The sequence below is a fragment of the Uranotaenia lowii genome, chromosome 1 (genome assembly GCF_029784155.1).
Source record: "Uranotaenia lowii strain MFRU-FL chromosome 1, ASM2978415v1, whole genome shotgun sequence".
Classification (NCBI taxonomy): Eukaryota; Metazoa; Arthropoda; class Insecta; order Diptera; family Culicidae; genus Uranotaenia; species Uranotaenia lowii.
This window is the reverse complement of record NC_073691.1, coordinates 26490382-26508379: the sequence shown is the minus strand read 5'-3', so window position 1 is coordinate 26508379 and position 17998 is coordinate 26490382. Positions and strand designations below refer to the sequence as shown.

Here is a 17998-nt window from a genome sequence, read left to right as displayed (position 1 = left end):
AAATTGAGTATGTAAAATTTGAAAAAAAAATGAGCTGCACGTAAATGGACTCTCACTTTTTTTTTTAATTTGTAGCACTTCTATGTCAAAAGTAAGCTCTCAACAATGAATTGATAAATTATTCTCAAAAATCTAAAATCAAAAAAATTTAAAAAAAAACTTTACTTAACGCTCTAGATTCGATGATGCAGGTACCTTTATTTGAGTTTTTTCAAGTCATAAAAATTATATATTTTTTATTTCACGATTTATCTAGATGGCACTTATTTATTTTTTTTTTAATTAAGCTCCCTTTAATTTTTTTGCAAGAAATTCAATGCAGTTTTCAGTAATAGCTCGAGAATAATCAATTTTTTAAATATGCATCTAAAATCCAACACAAATACTTTTATAATGAATTTCATAATTGAACTGTTGAAAAAAAAACTTTAAAAGAGATAAACAATAGGTGGTCCACAAGTGCACTTTCGAAAGATTAGAAGGCAAAGCACTCTAGAATTTTTTATCTTTCTAACTTTAATTTGAACAATGTCTCGAAGGTACAATCTCCATTTATAATAATCTGGAAAAAATAAATTAAAAACTCATTTGTAGAATCTACTAAACAGTTGAATTGAACATGATATTTTTTATATCGAGTATTTTTTATTAATTAGAAAATCAAATAGAGTCATTTCGTTCTTTTGATTCACACACACAACTAAAAGGTGTCAAGAAATTTAAAAAAAAAATCTCAAACTTGTCAATTAGTTTTATTATTCAAATCACACAAAATCAACGAAAAAAGAGAAACAAAAAATTTTTTTTTCATATTTTATTTATTTTGATTTTTTTTTGGAAAAAGTGTCAATTTTGAAATTTTTAACAGAATAATTAACTTAAATATTAAGATTGATTTTTTTGAGTTTTTTCAGAACAACAAATCTCGCGAGAGCTTTCATTGCGTCGTATGAAGCAAAATGTAAATAAAAAGTTTTTTTTAACGAAAAAAATACAAAAACTGACTTGAACATGTCGCAACTTCTTTCCATTGAGAATATTTGTAGCCTGGATAACATATTTTATATGTGAAATATAAATTTTAAAGTTCTTTTGATCTTGCTGCAGCTTTTTGCGAATTTTTAAGATGTTTTATACGACGTAATGAAAGCTCATGTGAGAAATACTGCTTCGATGTGTAGAAAAAGATTTTTTTTCATATCCAATGGAGTTGTTTTAAAAAGCGATCAAAAACACTCACAAATGAGTGAATTCGCGTCACAGAAAAGGAAACTTTTTCATTTTACGAGAAAACTTTAACATGGTTTAGTAATGAAAACAAGATCTTCTTTGAAAATGATGAGACGATTCACAAAAAAATTAAACTAAATCGGTTGGAACCCAGCTGAGTTACAACAACGTGAATGAGTGAACAAAATTTGATTTTTTTTTAATTAAATTTGATTAGGGAAATATGCTCTGAGAGCTGTTTCGACAATTTAGATGGTCGGATTTTTACAAATCGAACATAACTTAATTGATATTTTGATTTGTTCGCTATTTTCAAATAATAAAACAAAAATATTGGAAAAAAGGTTTTGTTTTGGTGAATCTTCAAATAAAAACTGTGAGAAACAGTAAAATTCAAATTTAGCTCAAAATAATACCAATACCAATAATAAACAATTGAAAAAAAAGATTTCTAACGCCACTTTCATACTTTTTAATATCTCACAAACTCAAAAAAATTATAATTTAAACTGTAAAAAAAAAAAATAAAAAAAAATCAAAAACAAATCACATTGAAAACTTTAAATCAATGCTTTTTCCGGTAAATCATTGATAAAATTTCAATATGATGTTCCTCATTCTGAACTAGAAATTTGCTGCAAAATAAATTTTCAACAGTCAAGTTTTCAGATTTGAAATATATGTATTTCCAAAACACAGATTCAGAAAATTTTAATTCTAAAATAAACGTCAGATAAGGTTAAAAATTAATCATGATTAAAATTGTTAGGGAAATAATAAAAAAATTATTAACTATTCATCTTTATTTATTTTTCTTTTCTTCATTTTCACTTGAAGGATTGATTAAAAAATTCCTCTGTAGTATTTCGAATTTGAAAAAAAAAATTTAACCACGACTTGAAATGTGAATTTTTGATAAAAAAAAAATCCATTTTGAATTTGAAAATAATAATTCAAAACTTGATGATTGTATTTGAAAGGATAGAAAAAATAAAGAAATTCAACATTATTTCAAGCGTGCCAGTGATCATTTCTAAAATAAAATTCTTCCAGTTATGAAAATAACAGGCCAAAAAAGGTCGTTTTTGAAGTTCTGAATATGAACTTTGTAAATCATGTTCGAATTAACTGTCAAAGTACATGTTAAGGAATGGATAGTTTCGTGAATAATCAATAAGAGAAAAATAAAAATAAGGAACTCCAAGTTTTGTTGTAAATATTTGAAGCACAAAGCAAATAAAAATTTAGTAAACATTGCGCATTAAAACTTAGCTTTAAAGTTGCTACTTCAAACCATGATCATTTCAAAAAGCATAGTTTTATATTACAAAAATAAATGAAAAGTTTATAAATTTTCAATCGAAGATTTAAAAGTTTAAGAATTCAAGCTTTGAAGATTTTGTCACTTTTAATTGAAACATTGGGTCCGTGAAAAAACACAAATTAGAAACTATGTTTTTTCAAATCAAAAATTTGGATTCAAAGGCTTATGTTTCCAGAACACAACAATTTTGAATTTGAATTTTTTTTTTGTAGCGGCCCACCACATTCCCCCACACCAAAAGGCTCAATTGAGCCCCCTGGTAATGGACGCTACTGTTCTCAGCACGTCTGGCAGCAAAACAAAGAAACTTTAACGCGAACAAAATTTTAATCATGCTGAGAACACAAAAGTTTATTATTTACTGCGAGGAAATGTATGCTATAATTAAACAAGATTACGATAAGGATCTCAATGGAAGAAAATTTCCTTTAAAGAGATCCATTTCTTTTTGTAAATTATGTCAACTAATCAAATACTATGCTAGATTTACTTAAGTTTACTTATTAATAGTTAAAAGTAAGACAAAAGAAAACTACGATGCTACAAAAACAAACAAAATTTGATTAAAAAAACTGGTTGTTGATCGACTTTTTTAACGATTCAATTTTTCTTTTAATAACTGTACTACTTTGACTTTAAACATGGAACTGTTGTTGATGGTCTTTATTTCAGTAGGTAAAGCGTGGTATATTGTAGGTCCTATAAAAGAAATTCTTTTTTGCCCTGAAGATGTCATGGATCGGCTTTGTTGCAAGTAATTATTTTGACGGGTATTGTGGGTTCTTAATCCCGTAGTAAAATTAAGGTTTTGGTTATTGCTACTCGAGTGTATATTATCATGAACATATATAACGGTTTGAAAATTACAGAGTTCGGTTATTGGAAGAATGTTGTGCATTCCCAGAGAGTATAGCCGTTGGGTAGGAAAAAGCTGGGGTAGTCTGAAGATGTTTTTCAAACATCTATTCTGTAGGGTCTGAAGTTTTTGAAGATGTGACAAGGAGGCTCTGTACCATATCAAAATAAGATAGTTTAGATTAGACATAATAAATGCATAGTAAAACTTTGAAAGAACATGTTGGGGCACTAAGTTTCTTAATTATCTTAAAGCTGATAATTGACTTGAAACAATTAGTTTTAAACGTTATGTTTTGGATTTAAAGTTTTGTCAAAAAAGTGTGGAAATTTCCAATATAACTATTTTCATAAGTTATTTCACTAACAAAAGTTGATAGTAAATTGCATACATATTAAGATTTAGGGTACCCAAATTAGTCAAAATACCTTTTAAATTCATTGCACATTGGAAGAATGAAAAGTTTTTGGCCTTGTGTAATTTATCAAAAAAAAAAAAAAGAAATGTGAAGTTGAGCATTTAAAAGAACGAGAAACAAAAAATTGAATTGAAACTGAATTATTTTCTTGGAGAATATCTCATATTTGCGTAGCATTTGTAATGACATATAAGATTTTTTTTTGTAAAAATTTTCAATAATCAATTAAAGGACATAAACTTAAGTTGTTTTTGTTATTTCTGTTCACCATCGTGAGTGATAATCACCTGTTACAAGGCTATCGACTTGTTGATGTATAAAATTACTATTCGGATAATTAATTTGGAAGTTAAAATGGTTGGTTTCAAACTCTGAACTTGTTGAGTTACACCTTTTAACAAAAACCCATTCTAAAGATAAGTTATGGTTTTTATATGTCAAATTTAGAGTTTCAATACAGAAGGTTGAGTGACTCTTAGCTTGAGTCAGATCTAAATTTACAATTAAAATTAGTTTCAATTCGTGAACGTTAAAAAGTATCTTAAATGAAATGTCTCAAGCCAAGAGTAATTTAAGAGCAAATTCCGCCGGAGACGAGCCAAACTTCTGACTATTTAAGTTATTTCCAGGTACTACACAGAATTTTTTTTTTTACTATTTCGTGTCACAGAAACTGCAACCTTTAAAATAAAGCAACCTGTAATTAACATAACCTGTAATTTTAAATTGTTTTCCTTTAAAGTTACCAAAGATTCATTTAGTATTACAGCAAATGTCCAGTAAAAAAGTTGTACACTAAAAATTAAATGTCACGTAATTTGTTTTTCGACCTGATAAACTGCGGTAAATGTCCTGCATCTTTTTGTTACAGGACATTTACGTAATTTTACAGGAAATAATTTTTGCTGTGTATGGTGAAAATTTCATTTGAATAAAATCTTACAGGAGGGGGGGGAAGGTGGGGTGCAGCCCACCCACCAAACCCCACGGCCTTGCATTTGGTATTTGATAACAGTTGCTTAACTTAAAATTTAAACACTTCAAATTCAGAAGCACAATTCATTTTAACTTGGTAGATTTTACTGAGAAACATTGAAACGTATTTTGATTAAATTGTGACATTGTTTTGCAGAATCACAACAACTCTTATGTTTAGGTCTAAGTAAAACATCATGAATCCTTGAGGAGATCGAATAACTCGAGATGGCATCTCAGCTAGTACAGCCTTGTTCAACCTGTCAAAAACTTTTTCACAAAAACAATAAATTACAAAGTTTTGAATAAGAAAGTCAAATGAATAGCAAGTTAGCCAGAAAAATAAACAATTAAGAAAAACTAGTAACTTATAATTTTAGATTTTTGAGAAAAACAAACAACCAAAATGGTGGAAACGCTATCTATTACAGTGGGAAAGTAGTATTATGCTGTTTTAGAACTAAGACTTTAAAAAGGGCGAAATGAGAAAGAACATGTCATCAATCATGTTTTTGACATGACTTTTCTTAAGTGAACGAGTATGCTTCACCTATGTTTAGTGGTTTAAATATTATATTGGTTTCATTGGTTCCAATTTTCCATGTTTGAAAACAGTGTTCATGAATTCCGATGGAATTATCAATGGTAATAAACAAAATCTTTTAAAATCATTTTGAATCTCCACGGCATAAACAGGTGTATGCAATTTGGAGAAACTATTGAAAACCAGATTAAATTTGATGTCGAACATTTTTATACATTTTCACTTTTAAAGATTCTTGATGAAGGAGGTAGGCGTTGACTTGACAGCAGCGCACGCGTTTTTTTCTCCGTCCGCGAAAATTTCAATTTTTTGTAACTTTAAATAGTGAAACTAATGAAAATATTTGACAAAAAGCTTTTACTGGATAACCGAATATATGTTATGCCGGGAGTGATACGACATGATAATTTGCGTGTTATGCTGTGTTTATTCGAAAGCCATTCGCGTGGGCGTTAGTTATTATGTACAACTAAACATTTCCTGCATTTGGAGAAAAATCGAATCTTTCACTGGCTGGCGTATAATCCATATTAGTGTATTTTTGGCGAAAACGTTTTAATTCTAATAGTGGAGTGTCGCGTGCATTTGGAATGCGTTTTGATGCCTTTTCTCAATTATGAATGTTGAGGAATGTGAATTTTTGTACCATCAGAAAATTTTACCATGTGATTGACAAGGCATGTTGTTGTGGCTTGCTGTGATTAATCGAAATGAAAATTGTGTGAAATATAGAATTCTTTGAGTTGGATCCAAAAACTGTTAGAAAAAAAATGAAAAAGTGTGTGGCTCCCGGCAGACGTTGGATTTTGGTGAGATTGTTTCATGTTAAAATTTTCCAATCCTATCTGCCATCCTGAAACATATTTATGGGTCGTTTGAGTTCTCTGCACCTAAAGAGTTTATTTTGCTGTTTCAGACCTTTCCCACCATGATTAAATTGACTTGTCGCGGTGTGCATTATGGTGCTGAACTGATCTTCAGAAGTAAAACTTGAAATGAGTATTGAATCCAGGTACTTGTTTTGGCATCTCGTGTTGGTTTTGATTATCAGTTGTACCCTGTGTATCAGCCAATACAAGATGTGTGTAGTCACCCCATGCTATGCTATGCTATGCTATTTTCAATTTTTAAGATTCTTACTCCTTAACCGAACAAAATATGATTTATTTAAGTTCATGGTAAAGGTATGGATCTAAAAAAGATTAATGCTACCAAACTTTCAGCAGATCTCCAGATCAATTCGAAACATTTCAATCGCCTGAATGTACACCATAAAAATGTATGCAAACGCTCTCGAAACATCAACCCATGTTCAGCATTGAAATATTTCCGAACATGCTGCAGCAGTGCTACCAACAACACGAACCAAAACCGACCACCGCCGATGAAGTTTGCTGGGTGCGATGACGAATAGCCACACAAAGCGCACTCCACGACTTGACTGTAAACAAAAACAGGTTTAGCGCTCCACGCCAAGTTTCATAGGAAAGCAACTCTTTCGTTTGCTTGATCTGATCATCGGTTCTGTTTTTTCCACTCCTTCGCTTTGTTTCCCTCCTTCGCACCTTTCTCTAGTGTTTGTAGACTCTCACCGAGAGTTTGGTGATTTTTTTCCTGTCTTCTCTCAAGCCAAGAGCAGACTCTCTTACCGAAGCTGTAGCTTTGGAAGTTGTTTTCCTTTGAAGTTGCTTCGCTTTATCTACCTGGTTGGTTCGTGATGAAGTATGAATGGACCCTCTCTCGTAGACCCCAGCTCGTGTGGGCCCAAGTTGTGCTGAGCGAGCGCTACCTGCTTCGAAGTGTTTGTTTTATCTTCCGACTTTGTTTTGACCAAACTCGTTCAAGCCAAACGCTGGTGATGGTGAATGGTTTGATTCAATTGGGTATAAAGCAGTGGTTCCAATTTTGATAAACGGGAATTATTTATCAGCGTTTCGGTGTCAATTGAACAATTTTCAAGGATGGATAAAGAATATCTTTTGAGAAGTTCGATTTAAGATAGAAAAACTGAATATTAAAAAAGAGTTTTTGCTCATATTTCGCAAATGACTTTTTGAATTCCAATCATCTTAGGAGAAGTGTTGAGGAGAATGTTTCCCAACATTTGAGCATAGATCGACCAAAACCAGGTCACCCAATTCCGCTTAAATTGTATGGAAAATTGTACACACACTTTTTGTTTTTAATTCGTCAAGGTCAGACAATGGGTAACTATCTCAAAAGGGAAATTTGAAGCAAAACAATTAATCACAATAATTAAAAAAAAATCGAAAGTAACAAAATCTGGCAACACTGCACCCATGTGCTTTCTTAATTCCATCAGGCCTCCACCCATTGGTATTCGTTTTAAGTTTCACGAATGAGGAAAATAATAAACGCAAAAAGAGAGGACGATCACGGAGAAACCGAGAGAGGAAGCTTAAACTCTCTTGAAACGCGCTTAAGTAAGTCGCTTTTCAAAATTGAAACAGAAATTTCAAACGGTCGCCAGTTCGGTCGGTACTTCTAAACGATGCGCAACCAGTATTCCGTGTGTAGATTTAAGCGATTTTTTTGTCCAGGTTTTTGGTATTTTCGGGTTAGTGTTTTTCGGTGTTTGTGGTTATATTTCTGTTTAAGACGATATTTGTGTTTGGATGAACTTTAAAATTGTTTATCAATAGTTGGATAAGAAAAATTGTTTGTGTATTAGCCAAGTTTGTGCCCTACGGGATCCTTGAAGTCGATTATCGATTGGAAAAAGTTTGACGTAAGATAAGTGTACCTATCGGTGTGATTTCGATTAACCTGTAAGCCTTTGGGAAAAATTAGTGAAATTTGTGTGGCGTTCAATTAGTTAAGGAAATAGAGTTATTGAAGAGTCCGGAAGAAAAAGTGACCCCCTTGAATCCCCCGTTTCAGTTTCCCGGCCAGTTTTCTTTCACGATAGTTCACACTCCAAGTGCAGAAGTTGTTGGACCACCTCATAAAAAGTCCCACTCAAAAGTGAACGACTACGGCGACTCTTCGTCGGTCGTCGATTCCCACATCATCATCATTGGTGCATCACTGTTTGGCGGAAAGAAAGTGCCCCCTCCCCCCACTCTTTTTCACATCTCTCATCAAACCGGAGAACCCTCCGGCCACTTTCTGCTGCAACAACGTTAGGTTTAAAGAAGAAAATAAAGAAAAAATCAGTGCTGCCCCAAGGGAGAAGTGAAGGAATAAAAAAAAAGTTGTGGAAGGAAAGTGTCAAAGCGTAAAACGATCCCAAGGAAATTATCTCAAAATATTAGCCGTAAAATTGCCCAGTTTCCCAGAGTGATCGACCGAAGCTAAAATCGAAGATGCTAAGTTAGTGTTCAATTCCTCAAAAAAAAAAGTGTGAGAAGATTTCCGATTTTGGGTCTTTTTCCTCTACGGTGGTGTTATTGTTTTTGGGAAAGTGGTTTACGACAGTGGCGCAGATCGTAGCGTAGTGTCGAGTGCAGAATTTCAATCTACAACCATATAAAGTGAAGGAAGGAAGCAAGCAAGCAAGCGAGAGTGAGGAAACCAGATCATCGATTGGCAACTCCGCACGACAAAGTCGTAACATTGGATTATGAACGTGATTTGAGGAGAGCGAGGCTGCTCTTTCGACGACACACCGCCGAGTGTATTGGATCGTTAAAGGTCAGTCGTCGACTTACTGTTTCAGTTCAACTTAAGTCACTTTAGTCAGGCGATTGGGTTTGGGAAAAAAGAGTTACAGTAGAAGTAGAATTTGGCTCTTTTAAAAACAACCGACCAGGGTTCGGTTGTTGTTGGTTTAAGGTTCAATAGTCGATTTGTGTGACGAAGTGGAAAAAAAGGGATTGGCTTTTTCAGAACTCAAAGACCGTTGCAGCCCGTAGTAGATCATGGTGTTGCGTTTCCATAAAATTTGTCTATCGGTAGTTGGTTACACACCAACTACTTAGAAGGCTTAGCTGGTTCTGGTTCGAATTAATCGGTTGCAAAGAGAGTTACCTACTTGCAAAAAAAATGTTGAAATCATGGCTAAGCTTGTTAGGTTTTGCCTTGAAATTTAGAGTTAAACTTGCTTCCATTGCTGGAATTAGGTCCATGTTTACACTTAACAAATGCTGAGTATTACTAGTGAATAGGTTTCACTAGCATAACACTTTATAATCAAAGTGCATCATCCCATGGTTTTGAAGGAATTAAATAAGAACTCTACAATTACAATTACAATAGTTACAATTGTGCAAAGCCACGAGTCTGACTCGTGGTAGAAAAAGTCGGTCTCAAAGAAGATTTAAATTGATGTCTTATTCTGGAAAACATTCAATTGAAAATTATTTATTTTTCTTAACCTATAGATTTGGTACAAATACTGAAACCTTCAAATCTTCATTCAATTCAACGATTTTTACTTCAGCTGCCATAGTTCCTGTATGAGTTTTCAAATATTCTCGTTGTTTTAATCTCAACGCAATAAAATTGATAACTTTTGATTTCCACAGTAAGTTCGTATTTGTTTTGTTTCGTTGATATGAGATGCTTTCTTCTGTTCAAAGCTGTTATGGAAGATTAAGACTTCAGTCACTAACCTGTTTGTATGTTTGCTCTTTTTGACCTTATTCGAAGATGATGAATTTCTCCCACCCTTATCAATTTAAAGAGCGCCAATTTAACATTGAAAATTAAAATATCTCTATCGCTACTTCTTATTAACCGATAAACCTGTCACCTTTCTTCAACGAAAGGTGATGAAAAAGCACAAAAAAATAGCCCATCAAAACACCAAAAATATCTAGTTTATCTTAAAATTCAAGATATAATGATGGATGTAATAAACACTTCGTATTTTGTATCAGTATAAGATTTAAAATAAGAACATGAAGAAATATTTTTAATCTATCTTTTTGAAATTTAATTTTTCAGTCAAACTCGAAGGTAAACTTTGATAAACATAATCGAAATGAAGAGTTTAAAATTAAAAAAAAAGGAAGATCCAGGAAGTGTCTTCCCTGAGGTGACTGGATTCTTCAGCTATATCTCGCAACCGGAATGTCTCATAAAGTTCAAATGTTTAAGGAAAATTTGCCAAATGGAGCAAATCAACTTTGCGGTATGGTTGCAGAAACCACCATTTTTATATAAGCTATTGAAGTTTGGTTGGAATATTTAACAAAATAGAACTGAAAGATTTATTCCATAGTTTTTTTTTGTACGGGATTTTCATCCTCTGGGATGATTCATCCCTACTTTCCATAGTTTTGAAAAGTTTCTTAGATGCAGGAATTTTATTATAAATGTTTATTCCAACATGTCATTCGTTGCAGAATAAAATTAACCTCAAAATGCTTTATTTTTAAAGTAATTGGCAACTGTATTCTATAATTATATATATAAAAACGGATTTCTGTCTGTCTGTCTGTTTGTCTGTGAAACTTGGCAGGTGGAAGTATTGATGGCCGCGAAAGGTTTTCATTATAGTTTGAGACTCCTGCCCCCTACAGGAAGGGGAAGGGAGCCTCCCAAACAAAAAACTAATATTGCATAGCTCGAGAACCGATCAGTCAAGAGATAAGTCAAGTTCATTGTTTATGGTGTGTACTTACTGTGCTCCGTTTTTTACTGTTTTTTTACCGTGAACTCTTTGATTTTAACCGTTCCGTCCGTGTCCTGTGTTACATTCTCGTGTTGGTAGTGCCGCGCATAGTGGAATATTCACTGATCTGCCCTCTCCGTGCCGTGAATCCGTCGCCGAAAGTTCGGTTTCTACACGCCGCTTCGTTGTTTATTTTGTTTTGCTTTGCACTGAACAAAATCGGACTGTTCGATTCTAGTCAAAAGATAAGGTACCGTGAATTGGATATCATTTTCGTTTTGTTACGTCCATGTCATCAAACGAAATGGCCTGTGATAAGTGCGCTAAGCCAACAAGCAACACAGATAGCATCATTTGCCAAGGCCTATGCAGTTTAGCTTTCCACTTGAAATGCGCTGGGTTGCTTTCATCGCACCTAAAATCTAAGGCCGACAACAGAAATTTACTATGGGTTTGCGACGAGTGTTGCGAACTACTGAAGCACTCTTTCTTTCGTCGCTCTTTGGCTTGCTACGAGTTACTGATAGCAGACCTTCGAAAAAGTCAAGCTTCCTTGGTATCGGAGCTGAAATTGGAATTAGCCGCGACGAATTCAAAGCTGGATGAATGTTTGAAAGCGCAGACCAACACAGGCTTCTTCGATTCTCTTGATTTTTGCTCACTTTTTCTCATTTGCTTGTTAAACGCCTAAGAGAAACATGCTTGCTCACACTTAAACTGATCAAGAAGCCCACGTTTTGTCGCAGAGCATTTCAAAAACGCAGTCACCCAATTTCATTCTCGAAGGGAGAAATGTTCATCAGTTTCTCAGTTACTGGCTGAGAAATCAACGACCGAACAGAGATGGACGCTTCGGTTGTGGTTTATTTCAGCACATGCTGGGGCCAATGTTCCATAACTTCATATAGAAAGAGGACCGTTCAATCGCATATTAAAGCTGTCCACGTGATTTGGTGAAACGGCCAAATTTCATATGCGATTTGCATTTCTTTTTCTCTTAGGAGCGATGAGAATAGTAAAACTGTGCTTTTGCCTTCACTGAGCAATTCATTTCACTGATCACACGTAGCGCTGATAAGGTGTTTTCAGAGTCACAAACCAACAGTGCTCTGACAGTAGAAGAGTGATCATTCGTTAGGGAAAAAATTTCTCTTGGCTCTCTCAGCAGCAGATGATAAAATGCTCATTTAAAATCTCCTCACAATTATTAGGAGCGAAAAAGTTCACTGTCTCCTTTTGAGCAAGATGAGCAAAATGAAGCCTGACCAACAACAACCCTGCTCCCCGTATCACTTCCCCTTGGCCCAGCGTTCCAACTCCAACGAATAAGAGACGACGAGTCGAGAATCTGACTCTGGCACCTTGTGTGGGTACAAAAAAGGCCACCGTGAAAACTATTGCAACGGTCGCTCCTCCCGAAAAAAAATTCTGGGTTTATCTGGCGAGACTACAAAACAATGTCACAGCTAAAGACATCGAAGAGCTTGCCATGGAATGTCTTCAATGCGATTCTGCCGAGGTTCATCTCCTGGTTCGCAAGGATGTTAACGTCTCGACGCTTAGGTCCATTTCATTCAAAGTTGGTGTGGATCCTAAGCTCAAGGACGCGGCACTTTCCCCGAGGACTTGGCCAGCAGGGGTCCTATTCCGGGAATTTGAGGATATGGGAACAAAAAACTCGATAACACCAGCTGTCACGCTGCCACCCAGATCGTCAATGAGGTCAACTCCAGGTGGTTCGACAACTCCAGTCACGCCGCTTCATTGACCGCCTCAACGTTCTCTGACAGCGGGCCTTTGATGGCCTCGACATCAAATGCTTCTAGTTTCATCATAAAATCTCCGTTCGATTGTTGTGACGACATCCTCCAGTTTGATCTTATTGCTGCCGCATTACGGGTTCCATCCCCGGGACGCAACAAATCTGGCACTTTGGGGACCTCGGAGCCCTTCGTCTCAGTCGCGCCGTTTCCAGCCAGCGTTTTCAGTCGTCCCGGCCCTGAGATCGATTGTGGCAATGAGGTTCTCCAGCCTGCATACTCAGGCAAGTACTCTACATCACCTCGAACATTATTTTTGTGTGATAAATTTCCGCCCAACAGTACATCATTCGTTGGTTATCACCAAGCTGTGCTTGCTAGTACTCCAACATGCTCTTCATCGCCCCCCACGATCATCACGACTGGTACTGAGTTCTCATCACCGGGACGCAACGTATCGGGCCTCACGGAGACCCCTGTGCCCTTCGACTCAGTCGAGCTGATTCCTGCCAGCGTCACCAGTCGTCCCGGCCCTGAGTTCGTCTGTGGCGTAGGGGTTCTCCAGCCTGCTTTACCAGGCAAGTACGCTGCTCCTGACTGCCTTCCTCCGCGTGATGGTATTCTCCATTTCAGTGACAACGGCTCCAGATCGGCATCAGAACCGCTTGATTTCATCAACATCTACTATCAGAATGTCGGTGGTATCAATTCCTGCGTGACTGATTATCTGCTTGCTACTTCATGTTCCTGCTACGATATTATCACCTTTACCGAAACATGGTTGAACGATCACACTCTCTCCAACCAGATCTTCGGATCCGATTATTCAGTGTTCCGCTGCGATCGAGGCTCCCGTAACAGCAGAAAGGCTACAGGTGGTGGGGTGTTACTCGCCGTAAGGTCCAAATTCAGAGCCATGCCAATCGATGATGAATCTTGGCATAATCTTGAGATGGTGTGGTCCCGCATCGAACTCGGCGACCGGAAGCTTTACGTTGGCGTACTATGTTTGCCTCCTGATCGCTCGAGAGACGTGACCTTAGCTGAATCATTCTCTAGTTGCATTTCTAAAATAAGCTCTTTCTGCGCTCCAGAAGACGACATAATCGTCTTAGGCGATTTTAACATGCCAGGTATAAAGTGGTGTTCCAGCCAAGCTAGCTTCCTGTATCCCGATCCTGAACGCTCCACTTTTTCGGCTTCCTCGAACATTATTCTAGACTCTTTGAGTACAGCAACCTTACGTCAGATCAACAGTGTTGTAAACGAGAATGGCCGGATGCTTGATCTTTGCTTTGCCAATGACGGATTCCGTTTACCAACTATCGAATCAGCACCGGCACCGCTAGTTAAAGTAGGCCCACATCACCCGGCTTTACTGGTTACAATTAATATCTCTAGATTGTGTTACCCCGCTGATAAACTCACACCCTTCTACTTGGACTATAAAAACGCCGATTTCGATATCATTTCTCGCGTACTGGCCACTATAGACTGGGAATCCGAACTCGAACTAGCTAACCCTAATGCTGCAGCCGAAACTTTCTCGCACATCCTCAACTACGTAATCGACCGTCATGTGCCGAAACGCACCGCTAATGCTAATCCTCGGACTCCATGGGCTACAGCAGCTTTACGACAACTGAAAGCGACAAAAAGGCGTGCCCTTCGAAATTTCAACAAGCACAAATCGCCGCATACCAAGGAAGAATATCGCAAACTCAACTCCGCCTATAAAAAAGCCTGCCAACGTAGCTATCAAAACCATCTTCGTCGAATTCAGCAAAATCTCAAGACTAGCCCAAAATCCTTCTGGAATCACGTTAAAAATCAGCGGAATGAACCTGGAACACCGTCCTGCATGTTCTTAGATGGCATCATGGCGAACTCTGACTCCGGAATCTGCGATCTCTTTGCCAATAAATTCTCGAGCATCTTTGATACATCTTCAATAACCGACGACCAACTGAATCGCGCCATCAGGAGTGTTTCACCACTGGGCTTTTCTTTAAACGGTATAACAGTCGAGGACACAATCATCTCTAAAGCAGCCACTAAGCTCAAAAACTCCTTCTCTACGGGCCCGGATGGGATACCAGCTACCTTCCTGAAGCGTTTTATGCCTTCTTTGCTGACTCCTATCAGGCTTATCTTCCAAGCTTCGTTCGACCAGGCCACCTTCCCCTCACTGTGGAAAGAAGCTTACATGTTCCCGGTTCATAAAAAGGGAGATAGGAAAGATGTTAATAATTACCGAGGAATTTCAGCTCTGTGTGCTATTGCCAAACTTTTCGAATTGGTGGTTTTAGATCCCATTTTCATGTTCTGCAAGCACAACCTCTCCAACGACCAGCATGGATTTATGCCTCAACGCTCAACTTCAACTAACTTACTAACCTTTACCTCGTATGTGCATGAAAGTTTTGCAAAGAAATCCCAAACTGATGCCATCTATACCGATCTGTCTGCCGCATTCGACAAGGTGAACCATGATATTGCCATCGGAAAGCTCGCGCGTTTAGGATTTTGTGGATCTCTCATTGGCTGGTTCCGCAGTTACCTTAACTTCGTACGGGTAACTGTTTTTCCAGGCAGTTCTCAGCTTCATCAGGCGTGCCTCAGGGAAGTCACTTAGGGCCGTTAGTATTCCTAATTTACTTCAATGACGTGCTGCAACTCCTCGATGGACCAAAATTGGCGTATGCCGACGACTTGAAACTGTACTACTCTATCAATGGCTCCGAGGATGTGAACTTCCTGCAGAACCAGTTTAACCTCTTTGCCTCCTGGTGTGATGCCAATCGCCTACCTTTAAACCGTGATAAATGTGTAGTAATATCATTTTCCCGCAAACGACGCCCGCTCTCAGCCGTTTATTTCCTTGGAAACGATGCAATCTCTCGAGCTCAACACGTGAAAGATCTTGGTGTGATCCTCGACGCGCGGCTGGATTTTAAGAATCACACCAACTATATCGTTGACAAAGCCTCCAGAAGCCTGGGTCTTCTTTTCCGCATGACGAAGGACTTTAAGGACATCTACTGCCTGAAGAGTCTTTACTGCAGTCTGGTTCGATCGATCCTCGAATATGCTTCTGCGGTTTGGTGCCCATATTATCAAAACGGCTCTGATCGCATCGAAGCCATCCAACGACGTTTTTTGAGGTATGCCCTTCGACACTTAAACTGGCAAGACCCTTTTCGACTTCCCAGCTACAAAAGCCGCTGCCGCCTGATCGACATCGACACGCTGCAAGCCCGCAGGACCGCCACTCGTGCTTCTTTCGTCGCTGATCTGCTTTCATCAAGAATCGACTCTCCTGCACTTTTGGAAGTTCTTCCACTTAGCGTCCGACCTCGTGGTTTGAGGAATCGGGATCTTCAGCTCTTCGTTCCTGTTAGACTAAACAATTACGGGGCCAACTCTGCAATAATTGGCGTCATCAAGACTTTTAACCGCTTCTCAGAATATTTTGATTTTGACGTTTCGAAGGTTTTATTCCGAAGAAGAATTCTTAGTGTTCTAAGTTCAGTGTAGATTTGTATTTGTTGTTAGTTTTTAATTTTAAAATATCATTTGGATCAATATATGATCTGTTGATTTAATAATAAATAAATAAATAAACAAATAAACAAGCAAATGAAACCAAATTTGACATAATTCGAAAATTATTCAAGCTAATGGAACCCAATATCGCATGGGTAGTATCTACATACGGGAAATATTTCTATGATTATTTCAGACCCCTCCTTCATTCCATTGGGAAGAAGAGGATTCCATATAATTTTTGTCGCATATCTAGAGAACAATTCGAGCAAATAGAGCGAAGTTTGGCATGACAGGGTATTTGAAAATAAAAAAGGTTTCTATTGGTATTTAGTACTACTCCATCCTTCCAATGAGGAAATGCAAAAAAGGGAAGGGCCTTAAAGCAATTCCGTTTGCATTACTTGAGAATAAATAAAAAAATCCTGCCTCCTTCAAGTAGTGGGTGAGAGGAATAGGAAAGGGGGGAGGGGGCTCTCATATAAAGTATTTAATATAAAATGAGCTCTTATCAATCAAAAGGGGGACATGTTCCGCTTTTTTAGAAAATTTCCCATCGTCCCGCCTTTTTTTTTTGGAATTTTGAATAACCCTCTCCTAAATATTCTACCACTTCAAAAAGATTTGTCTGGGTTTTATGAATACGCTTCGTATAATATCTCTCTTAGATCATCTTCAACTCCTGTCTTTATTTTTCTAATTATCTTTCAACAATTTATGATTTTTAAAACAGGAAATGTTCTTACTTAAAGCACCTTAAAGAACCTGACATTCACCGAAAAGGCTGTAAATATTTAATTGGTAACACTTTTATGAAGTTCCACTGACTTGAACTGGAAAAACCTTGATTAAACCTCAATTTAAATTCATTGGTGCAACACAGAAAATATAATGTCATTCAAATATTTTTTTTTTCTCAAAATTAGGAGCATATTTTCAGATTAGATTATTTAACACCTGATAAAATAACTTGTTCAGTTTTTAGCATTCAAATTAGCCAAAATATTTTCCAGACGTATCCCGATCGGGCGAATTCGGGAAAATTTTATCTAGAGATCTGACATAATCCGGGTCTCTGTTTTCAAAATTTTCAACCCAAAATCCGGGCAATATATGGACAAATTTGTTCCAAACCACGGAATTTTTTAATAAAAATTCAAAAGAATTCACTTGAAAATATTTGTTTTTTCATCAAAACACATAATAAGATTTTAAATCATACAATAGGCTTCCGAAAAACTGTTCATGATTATTAAGACTAAACTTGTTAACAAAATATGGTTTTTGATAACTCAATTTTAGAAATCAATTGAATAAATCTGTGCAAAATCCAGGCTTTTTTTACGAAATCTGGGCAACAGGGCCAGTATGAAATTTTTCTTAAATTTGTGTCAAATATCCGGGCAATCTCGCAAGCTTTTCTTAGCATCACCAGTTTAGCGTACTTTGAGCACGTTCTAGCGATGTTTAATTTTTCGATTGAAGAAAATATTCTTTAAGTTGCTTCTAAACGAGGATGGCTTAAGGAAAAAGTCAAATTCCGAGCGAAACATAATTTGTTCAATCAAACAAAGAATGTATCTACGAGTTAAATTAAATAAACTTGTTAGATGATCCAAAACTGCTGCTTAGCAATGCGAAAACTCTCTTCAAATTTTAAATTTAAAATTCTTTTGTACCACATTTTCGAAAAAAAAATCTGTGTTTTGACAGAAAAAAAGATTTTCTTTGATTTAACCCAAAATATTTGGCATGGTGTTCTGTGAC

General features: G+C 36.6%; 1 protein-coding gene across 1 annotated transcript in view; it reads left to right on the top strand.

Moving 5' to 3' along the window:
• The first annotated feature begins 7857 nt into the window (after positions 1 to 7857).
• The window catches only part of LOC129748529 (uncharacterized), a 443948-nt gene continuing 433807 nt past the window's right edge, over positions 7858 to 17998 (top strand). The window contains exon 1 of the mRNA XM_055743186.1: positions 7858 to 9001. The gene's annotated coding sequence lies outside the window, so the exon portion shown is untranslated. The remainder of the gene's footprint in view (positions 9002 to 17998) is intronic.